Source organism: Azolla caroliniana, unplaced genomic scaffold, assembly GCF_043228905.1.
Source record: "Azolla caroliniana isolate FFs.n. ecotype wild unplaced genomic scaffold, voAzoCaro1.0.p SCAF_17, whole genome shotgun sequence".
Taxonomy (NCBI): domain Eukaryota; kingdom Viridiplantae; phylum Streptophyta; class Polypodiopsida; order Salviniales; family Salviniaceae; genus Azolla; species Azolla caroliniana.
Genome location: NW_028230452.1, coordinates 10,484,405 through 10,495,919, shown reverse-complemented (window position 1 = coordinate 10,495,919; position 11,515 = coordinate 10,484,405).

Below are 11,515 nucleotides of genomic sequence, written 5' to 3'. Positions count from 1 at the left end.
TTGCGCGCCTTTCGGCGCTTGACCGAACCATTCTAGATACGAGCTAGGTCCTGCTGTTCGTCAAGACGGTGGACAAGCGGGACCGGGATCATGTTGGCTCCTTGCTGGAAACCGAAGACGGGCTGACGACCGACTGGGAAGAGGTTAAGAGAGTCTGTGGCCGTTTCGACAAACGGTGAGAATGGGCTGATAACGGGGCGGCCGGTGCGGGGTTTGTCACAGCAAGGAGGCTTGAACCAACACCGCAAGGGCGAAGGGAAGAAACCCGGGAATGGCTCGAAACTAGCTCGGCTACGACCGGCATGGTCAGTGGCTCGCCCGGAGGAGCAGCGCTGGAGGAGTTGACGCGGGCGATAAAGGATCTCCAGATCGCCCAGACTCGAAGGGAAGGCGGCGAACCGGCTCGTGACCGACGGCCGGCAGTAGGGAACAGGTGCATGTGGTGCGACGAGGTCGTCCACATCCGGAAGGACTGCGGCGATTTCGCAGAAGCGTTGAGGAACCGGGTGGTGTACCTGTGGGAAGGCCGGGTGCACGCCGGCGACACCAGAAGGGCCCTAAACCGAAACGACGGACGAGGAGGTATGAAGAGACTGATGGAAGAGGCAGCGGCCCGACACGTGGAGGCCATCCACTACTCGGCGTTGGCCGGCATTCAGGTCAGGGGCAGCGAGGCCCGAAAGGAGGGCAAAGACGGATTCTGGTCGACAATGCTGGAAGGTCTTGCCGGCGCACGGTTGAAGAAGGATGAAACGGACCGCGCTGAGAGATGGGTCCGGGAAATAATCGGGTGGAGCGATCCGGTCGAGGAGAAGACGGGCTTCGTAGAAGCCGCCTGCCAGAACTACGAGGCTCTGGTAGAAGACAAACGAGTAGGAAAGCCGGAGCGGCCGGGCCTTCACAACGGTACGAGACCCGATTCGGGCAACGACGGAACGATGCCGGCGGGCCCAACTCGCAAGATAACCCCAGGAAGGGCGGATACCGACTGGGGACGGAAATAGAAAGGACTACGGACCTACGGAAGGTCCTAGAGGAATGGATCCTCGACAGCAAGGTGGAGCTGTCATTGCGGGAGGTGCTAGGGATCGCCAAGAAGGAGTTCCATGAATCCATTGTAGACTTGGTGAAACGGAAGAGGCTGTCGACGGAGACGGATCCGGAAAGACCGGTAGAGGTGCGGACGACGCACATTGATGACTCGGCGCTGGCAAATGAGTGGGCGGAGAGCCACTATTCGAGGCCACACTGGGCCCGAGCGACCACAGAGACCCCGGTAAAGATCGGAGATGTTCGGGAACCGGTGGTGGCGTTGGTGGACCACGGTTCGGAAATAAACCTAATGTCCATGGACTTCTATAAGAAGGGGAAGTGGCCGATCAACACCAAGCACGGGTGGAAGATACGGGCGACGACGCGCGCCACCGAGGAACTGCATGGGGCCTGCCCGAACGTGCGAGTCAAGATCGGCGACGTCGAGATTGACCAGCACTTCTTCGTACAGGAAACATCTTCGCACCCGGTCATATTAGGTGAACCATACATCACGGCGGCGCGAATGGAGACCAAGGTGCTAGACAACGGTTCGGCCTACGCAAAGGTCAAAAGCCAGGACGGGCGCCATTCGGTCCAATTTCTGACCGTGAGACCGAACCACGAGCGGAACCGCGAATCCCTCGGTGGCGAGAACCGGGAGGATTTTTAGAGAGGGCTGCCAAGGCGTGGGGCCGAGACAGTCCGGACACTCGGGAAAGACCCCACAGCTGTACGATAGAACCGAAACCGAAGAAACCTTGTACGATAGGTAGAAAATTCTGCTTCTCCGGCAACGGAGGGTGCATGATAGTCGGCATCGTTGGGCGAGAAAAGACAAGGGCGGAAGTGCGACTTCGAGCGTGCGGAGTTCTCGGCCCGGACGAGGAAATCAGCGGAGCCGTGGAGGCGGTCTCCTTCGACGACACCTTGGGGATGCTGAGGAAGGTTGCCGGAGAAGACCTTAACGAAGACCGGACGATACCGGTATGTTCCGAAGAGATGTACGAAGTCATCGCGAACTTCAGTCGGGGGCTCGGGTCGGATCGGACGGCCCGAGTTAACGAAGACCGGAAGGTAAGGCCAGTCGCGGCACCCTTACCGGAGGGCAGCGAGTCCCGGATCAGAGGGGTTGCGTCGGACCCCAGTTTACGAGATCCGGCCTGCATAGGACACACCTTCACCGACGGGACGCTCCGGGAGCTCAAAATCGGTGGGGGCGGGTTCCTACTGCCGGCGGAGGAAGACCGGTTTCGGAGGATGCTCGGAAGGCACGGGAAAGCCTTCGCATTCTCACCGGAAGAGATCGGGTGCGTAGACCCGATGATCGTGGAGCCGATGGTGATATTCACGGTACCGCATGTGCCGTGGAATCTCAAGCCGATCCCGGTACCGAGAGCTCACATCCCGAAGTTGATGGAGCTATTGAGGCAGAAAGTAGATATGGGCATTCTCGAACCGTCGAGTGCCCCTTACTCGAACCGATGGTTTACCGTACCAAAGAAAAACGGAACGATGCGCTTCATTCAAGACCTGCAGCCAGTCAACAGAGTGACCATTCGGAACGCAGGAATCGGACCGACCATAGACGAGTTCGCGGAGGCCTTCGCCGGAAGGTCGATTTACTCGGTCGGTGATCTGTACTCGGGGTACGACTAGTTCCAGCTAGCCGTGGAGAGCAGAGACATTACGACGATGCGAACTCCCCTCGGCCTAGTGCGAATGTGTACCCTGCCACAAGGAGGGACCAACTCGGTGTGCAATGAACAAGGTACTGAGGGATTGCATCCCGGACATCACCATGCCGTTTCCCTATCTGGAAGAGAAGGACGAGACAGTCGGGCCGGACGGATGCCGGCGATTCGTGGCGACACACATCGACGACTGCGAGAAGGTGCTACAAAGGCTAGAGGATGCGAGGCTCACCTTCTCCGGGGAGAAATCGGCCTTCGGGCAATCGGAAATCCTGGTGGTCGGACACCTATGTGGACCCTATGGCCGGAAGCCGTCTCCGGCAAAGGTAGAAGCCATCTCCGCGATGAAGACCGATTGTAGCTCGGTGACGGAAGTTCGGAGGTTCCTGGGGGCATGTGCGTTGTACCACATATGGATCCCGCATTACGCCCACGTGGCGGAGCCGCTATACGGGTTGCTGAAGAAAGGGCGAAAATTCGAGTGGCGAGACGAGCACAGGATTCGGTACGGAAGCTGAAGGAAGCTCTTGCGGCAGCACCGGCGCTTCGGAAGGCTGTCTACGAGAAAGGTACCCCAGTATAGATAACAGTGGATACGAGTCCGACCGGGATCGGGTGGGTTGTCAACCAAGAAGACGAGGACGGCATTCGGTTCCCGATCCGATTCGGCGCGAAGGTTCTCAGTGAACGACAGCGAGGGTACGCCCAGGTTAAACGCGAACTCTGGGGTATTGTTTCGGCAGTAAAGGCCGACAAAGACTACTTGATCGGGACAGAAGTGGTTATCGAGACGGATTGCCTGCCGATTCTCGGCATGGTTTCCGGATGCGCGACACCGGACCTGGCGATGCTCAGGTGGATAGCGTACATCAAGTCCCTGGACCCGAAAATACGGCACATTTCCGGAAAGGACAACGCCATGGCCGACATGCTTTCGAGGGCAAGGTTTGATGACGAGGGCGGCATGGTTTCGGAGGACGAAGAAGTCGGCATGGACTTCTTCGAGGCAGCATACGTAACGGCCGATGGGACGAGCACTCCGGCACTTAACGACTTCGACGAGAGCAAGTACGACGGCGAGTGGCTCCAAATTGGTGGGTTTTTGAGGACGATGACGCCGGATGCGTCATGGACGAGGGACGAGGCAAACCGGATCCGGAAGAAAGCATACCGATTCTTTCTCCAGGACGGATACTTATGGAAGCACCCAAAGAAGAGGAACGGCGTCCCGCTCCGGGTGGTAGGGATGAAGGAAGAACAGGAGGAGCTTCTGACGGCCTACCACGACAGCCCTTGGGCTGGACACCGTGGAACGTGGGCCACGTTCAAGAAGATAAAGGGGAAGTACTGGTGGCCGGGGTTGTACTGGTGCATCGGTTCGTGACAACTTGCGAGAACTGTCAGATGCACTCCATAGTCCGACATCGGGACGAGCTTCACCCTACGTACCCTCCGACCATCCACTTCAAATGGATGGTAGATCTGGTGACGCTGCCGATGGGAGTAGGACAGATGCAGTATTTGGTCCTGGCTCGGGAAGATCTGACGAACCAGGTAGAAGGCCGAGCCCTTCAGAACAAATCGACTGCGGCCGTGTGTCGGTTCCTGATAGAGGACGTGATATGCCGGTACGGGTGCGTCGGGAAGATCGTGGCTGATCGCGGGGAGTTGGACGCTGAAGAGGCCCAGGAGCTGTTCGACCGGCTAGGAGTCAAGCTCTCGCTTACCACTGCATACAATCCGGAGGCGAATGGGAAGGTGGAGCACGGACACGGACCGATCGTCAAGGCGTTGGTTCGGGCATGCGGAGGTCAAGTCGGGAACTGGCCGCGGCTGTTGCCTTACGCGTTGTGGGCGGACCGAACTACGCACAGTTCAGTAACCGGATTCATGCCGGCAGAGCTGATGTTTGGGCAGAAGCCGATCATGCCGATGGAACGTACGATCTCCTCATGGGCAACCGTGGACTGGAGAGACGAGATGAGCCGAGAGGAACTGTTGGCGGTGCGCATACGACAGCTCGAGCGAAGACCAGAGGACGTGGAGTAGGCCGCGGGAAAGCTTCGAGTGGGAAGGACGAGGAACAAAGCCCGGTTCGACCGAACGCACCGGCTCTGACCGAAGAGGATCGAGGAAGGCGACTGGGTGCTAGTCTACGACAGCAGCCTCGACAACCAGCACCGAGTGACACGGAAGTTCGCAAGAAGGTGGTTCGGGCCTTACGTGGTACAAAGCGCCAACGACAACGGGACGTACCATCTAGCGGAACTCGACGGTACGAGAATGGCGATACCGGTAGCAGGGAAGCGGATCAAAGCGTTCAAGAAGCGTCACGATGACGAGCCAGATCCGGTTGGCCTGGACCGCGACGACGAACGATCCGAAACCGAGGAAGAACCAACGGGCGGGGAATGAAGGCTGGACCGGTTTTCTCCGTCCCAACTCAATTTGGCGCATGCCGGTGGATGCGCGGTTAGGTGGGGGCGGATGTCGTGAAGAAAACCGTCCACAAGCGGAATCGGTGCACAGGAGCGTAGGAACCGGCTCTTCTCGAATGTTGTCCATAGAAGATCCTAGGCGGGTAGATTTAGTGGGTAGGAAGTAAAGGGGAAACGGCTCCTTCCTTGCCTATATAAAGGAGGGAGACGAGAAGGGAAAGGGGATCGCGGAGAGTCGAGGACGAAGTGTTGTCGGTTTGCGTGCGAAGGCTCTCTCTCTCTCTCTGGTTTGCAAACGCCATAGCTTCCTTCTGTGCAGGTTTCGGGAGGCTCGCGCTGCTCTGAGGAATGCCCGAGTGCTTCCGGCAGCACCTCCAACCTACTCCTTCCTCTCAGTACGTTTACGAGCAGGTATCGGCATCTGTTCGCCGGCCTGTTCGGTTGTAACCGACGTCGTGTTTTGTTGTCTTCGTGTTCTTGTTGTTTGTCTTTGTCAATACATACATACATTCGTGTCTTTCTGTGTCGTTGTCCCACTTGCGTCTTTGCATCGAAGGGCCGTGTCCCTGTGGATCTACGCTCGCACGTAGAGGGATTCTTCCCCTCCTCTCTTGCTCTTTGGTACAGGACCCCCGAGGTTCCACCTCATTCCACGCATCCGCGAGGAATACCTCGACAACGTAAGACATTATTTTTATTTAAGTTTTACTATAGAAAATAAATGTATGTTCCAGATTTCTCTAGAACATTCTAGAAGCTTCCGGACTACTCCTGAGAACACTATAAAAGGAGGCACAAGGCATTATTTCAAACCAAATCGGTTCAACACTAGTCTTAAGCCTCCTAGCCTTCCTTGTATATTCTTCTCACATAATATATCGTTGTCATCATCCTTTTCTCTCCCTGCATCTCTCGCTCTCTCTCTCCTTCTCTCGAGTGTTCTACACCCTTGGTTCCTCTTAGTACTAATTTCTTCTCTGTCTCAAGACTACTCCTGACAAAATATATATGGTTTTTGGGTCTATTCCGTTCTGGGTTTACGATCATGCTTAGAAGTTCGTCCTTGAATTAAGATCGTCTCTTACAGCTATGTGACGCCAATCATTTCGTTACATGGCACTAATTGCAAAGCCAATCTCATGCACCTTTTGTTTTTCCACCACGTACCACAACCCCTTGATCCGATTTCCGAAAGGACAATTGAGGGTGTTGCTCCCGAAGACGGGGTTAACAAGACGTTGCAAAACATTCTCTGGAAAATTGTAAATGAAAACCGGACGGACTGGGACACCAAGTTACACAACTCTATAGGCATATCATATGGTGTATTAAACATGTATATGGACAACCCCGTTCTGATTGGCATTCAGGTTGGAGGTTGTCATGCCTCTAGAGTCCTAGATTCCTAGCTTATGAATCCTGGCCCGAGAGTGATGGAGCGAAAAAGAGTCTGAAAAGATCCAGTTGGTGACACTGTGTGAACTAGAGGAACACCGGATAGCTAGCATGTTGCAATTGGAACTAGAGCAAAGACGATGGAAAGCTTTCATGGACTGGCATAGGCACGACAATGAGAAGGATTTCGGCACCTGAAGGCCGGTGTTGGTATTCTAGACCCGGATGAGTAGCATGTCGGGGAAGCTGTGGTTCCGGTGGACCGGACCAATCTAGATTACAAGAGAGTTCAAAGGGTCTTACCAACTTGGCACGCTGGCTGATGAGATATTAGACAAATGGGTTAACAGTTTCCAGTTGAAACTATACAAAGAACCGATGCCGGAGAAACCGATCAAAGAACTGGAGGACTTGGAGGACAAAAGGTAGCCAATGACTCTCTGACGACAACGGAGCCGGTACAACTGGGTACAACGGACACTTAGTACCTTAGGCCGTAAACGAAAAAAAAAAAAAAAAAACAATATCATGCAAAAGTTGCATGTGGACAAAAACAAAGGAAGAAGAAAAAAAAAAGATACTATTCGAGATTTTGAATGGTCACAATGAAAAGTTGTGACGTCGGCCATTTAAAGCGCACCATGCGACGTACTCATGCTATGATTGTACACAATGTGCATGCGGGGGAATATAGAAGAGGCGGCTGAGAGAAATGGGGGCACAAAGCTTCCGAACGAATGAAGGATTGTCATTTCGTGAACAGAGGCTTTTGAGAGCACACAGGTTTCCAGACAAGCATACAGAAAGACTTACCTCACCGGGTCTTCTAGGGCAGCAACAACAAAAGGAACGCCAATCAGAGAGGACACCGGAGCAAGAAGCGTTGTTTGCACAATGGCTCAGGGTGGAGGAAGAATAGCGACCAGAGCCAGTGTAGCAGTTCATTGCACTCACAGAGCACAGAACCTATCGACAATGGTTAGAATGTCTTGGCAAGCAGGTATTCGGTGTGGTGGACTAGATGGATGAAGAACAACAGGTGGTGCGGCGACGAGTGGAACTATTGCTGACAACAATCAACAAATTGGATAAGGCTAGATATGAGATTCGGAGCCTGGAGAAGGCGCTAGCAAGGGCTAAGGAGTTCGGGGTCCTCATGTCAAAGATGGGCCAAAGCACAACCTCCGAAACAAAGCTGGCAGAACCGGCTAATTTATAGAAGGAAGCTTCAGAAACGGATGCACAACCGAAGGCCAGCACAGCCCTAGTAAGAGATGTTGTGGACTGTTGTGTGGGTCGGGTGGGAATTGTTGGGGTTTTGGACTAGGAGGAAGAATTTGAGACGAGTCTAGATACAAATAGATTGTAAGAAAGAGAGATAGAAAACTTGTGAATCCCACAAGTATAATGAATCTTATTAATCAATATATAGATAAGAATATGAATTTAGATTGAAAGAGAAGAATATAAAAACCTCGTGAATCCCACGACTATAGTTTATTAATCGGTATTTTAGAAACATATCCAATTTCCAAAATCCCCCCCTCCCCCATTACATTGTGCTCCCCATCCTTATATAGTGATGATAGAGGCTTAGCAATTCATCCTTTTTCTAACTATGGACCCCATGCTTTCTCTATCTATAGACTATATGCTTTCTCTAACATGTTTTCTTTTCTAAAAGCGATCATGCTTTTTCTAACCTCATGCGTTTTTTATCGACTATAGTGTTCATGCACGCTAGATGTGCATGTATAACTTTTTTCTATCATGCGATTTTCTTCTAACCAAAGCTTTTTCCTAGGAAATATGCGTGAAAAAACCTTTCTATGTGGGATATCTTCTTTTCTAACACTCATGATGTGTTAGTATAATGGTAAGCCTTCAAATTAGTAACAATGATGTACAAGGTTCGAATCTTGCCCTATACATGTAATCAGGTTCAAATCTTATAGTTTTTTTGTTTTCTTCATATTTATTAAATCGGGTACTTTATACGTTTTTCACGTAGTGTACGAAATACACTACGACACTCGCCCCCTCCAAACCCGCACATCCTCTGGTATGTGCCGAAGTTGTTCGAGTTCGTTGTCATGAAAATCCGTCACTATGTGCAGATCGTGAGGCGGAACTGTAAGGATTTGACGCTATCAAATCTTTCGCCTCTCGGCCACAACCGAGACAACACGGATCAATGCAGCAGAAAATGGGAAAAAGACACAGAGAGACGAATACACAGGGTATAACGTGGAAAACCCTAAACGGGAAAAACCACGGGAGTGCACGACTCCAACTATCACTATACACTGGAATATACAATGGCGAGCTGCAAGGCGACGACCTTGGGCTCGCTGTCCTCGCCACAGGCGGCGGTATTACACAGAGGCGTCGACCTCTTCGTTTCTCTCTCTCTCTCTCTCTCTCTCTCTCACGGCTGCTCTCACTTCGCTCCCTCTAAGTGGAAAATAGAAAAATGAGCAACAACAACCTTAACTGTTTGCCCTAAGTCATATTTATACACATATGACTTTCGGGCTATTTACAAATATAGCCTCAAGGGCTCTTGGCAAACATATTCACAAATATGTCTCCGCATCCGGATCTCTCTCCGGGTACATTCGTCATCCGGCTCCGTAACCGGGGTCTTCATCATCCGGCTCCGTAGCCGGGGTCTTCATCATCCGGCTCCGTAACCGGGGTCTTCATCATCCGGCTCCGTAACCGCAACCGGGCTTGCCGTCATTCATCTCCGGACATCCCATCCGGAGGGACCGAAATCCCAACAAACTCCCCCTTCACTTCGGCATGGGATGTCTCTCCAGTCCGATCCTCTTCCGGCATGCTTCCAGCTTGTCGGGTGTGAGCACCTTGGTCAGCATATCCGACCCGTTCTCGTCCGTGTGGATCTTCGTCAGCACGAACTCCTTGTCTTCTATTCTTTCCCGGATCCAGTGGTATCTACGCTGGATGTGTTTCGTCCGGGAATGGTAGGCCGCGTTCTTCGCAAGGTGGATGGCACTCAGACTATCACAGTAGAGTCGGTACTCCTCCTGCCGGATACCGAGCTCTCTAATGAAGTCCTTCATCCATATTATTTCCTTGCCAGCTTCAACAGCCGCCATGTACTCCGCCTCCGTGGTTGACAGCGCAACCGTCTTCTGCAGCCTCGACTGCCACGAAACAGCTCCACCTACATACGTCATCACATACCCTGATGTGGACCGGCTGGTATCTGCATCAGCCGACATATCCGAATCGGTAAAGCCGTCGAATTCGGGCTTACCGGAGCCGAATCAGAGGCACACGTTTGCCGTGCCCTTCAGGTATCGGAGTATCCACTTGACCGCGTTCCAGTGCTCTTTGCCGGGATTGCTCATGTACCGGCTCACCACTCCAACTGCATATCCTATGTCCGGTCTTGTACACACCATTGCGTACATTAAGCTTCCGACGGCAGAGGCATATGGTACTTTCATCATGTCCTCCTTCTCAGCCTTTGTCTTGGGGCTTTGCTTGCTGGACAACTTGCAGTTTCCCAGGAGGGTTGACCCGACCGGTCTTGCTTCCGACATGTTGAACCGGTGAAGCACCTTTGTCACGTACTTCTCCTGTGACAGCCACAACTGCTTCTTCTACCGGTCCCGGATGATGTGCATCCCTAGTATTTGCCTCGCCGGACCCAGGTCCTTCATTGAGAAGGTTCGGTGAAGCGCTTTCTTCAGCGTCCGTATCTTGACCTGGTCCCGTCCGACGATCAACATGTCGTCCATGTACAGGAGGAGTATTAGAGAGTCTCCTCCTTCGAACTTCTTCACAAACACGCAGTGATCAGACTGCGTTTTGTGGTACCCTTCGTCGGTCATGAAGGAGTCGAACTTCCGGTACCATTGCCGGGGAGCCTGCTTCAGTCCGTAAAGGCTCTTCTTCAACCGGCATACCAGGTGCTCCTTCCCTTTCTTCTCGAATCCTTCCGGTTGCTGCATGTAGATCTCTTCTTCGAGGTCACCGTGAAGGAATGCCGTCTTCACGTCCATCTGTTCTACCTCGAGGTCCATGCTTGCCGCTATGCTCAGCACCGTCCGGATGGAGGTCATCTTCACTACCGGGGCGAATATCTCGTCGAAGTCGACGCCCTTCTTCTGCTGAAACCCCTTCACCACGATCCTGGCTTTGTATCTCGGGGGGTTTCCGGCATCTCCCGGTTTCAGCTTGAACACCCACTTGTTTCGAAGTGCCCGCTTTCCTTTCGGCAACTCCACAAGTTCATATGTCTGGTTCTCATGCAGGGAATCCATCTCGTCCTGCATGGCACTCAACCACCTGCGGCTCTGGGTGTCATGCTTTGCTTCTTCAAAGCTCTCCGGCTCCCCTTCGTCGGTTAGCAGCACGTGCTCTGGTTCCGGAAATCTCCGGGGGGTCCTTCTCTCTCTTAGAGGATATCTCCGTTCCGGAGCTTCGGTAACCGGTTCTTCCGATTCTTCTTCATCCGAATCCATTTCGGGATCGGGGCCGGTTCCGGTATCATTTTCATCTTCTTCGGCCGGTTCTGTTTCTTCATAGTCTTCGGCCGGATCCTCGAGTGTTAACCGGTCCCTTGCCGGTCGGGACTGCTCCTCGTAGAGTTGATCCTCACCGGTCGACTTGGAGCTCTTCATCTTCTTCTCCGACTCCCAGTCGGCGAGTGTCTTGTCCTCCATGAAGATGATGTCTCGACTCCCGAATATCTTCTTGTCGACCGGGTCCCATACTCGGTAGCCGAACTCGTCGTCGCCGTAACCGAGGAATATGCATGGCCGGGTCTTTGGATCTAGCTTTCCTCTCCGGTCCTTTGCCACATGCACGTATGCGAGACACCCGAACACCTTCAGATGCCGGTAGGACACTTCCTTACCGGTCCACACTTTCTGCGGCGTGTCTCCGTCCAAAGGTACTGAGGGTGATCTGTTTATCACGTAT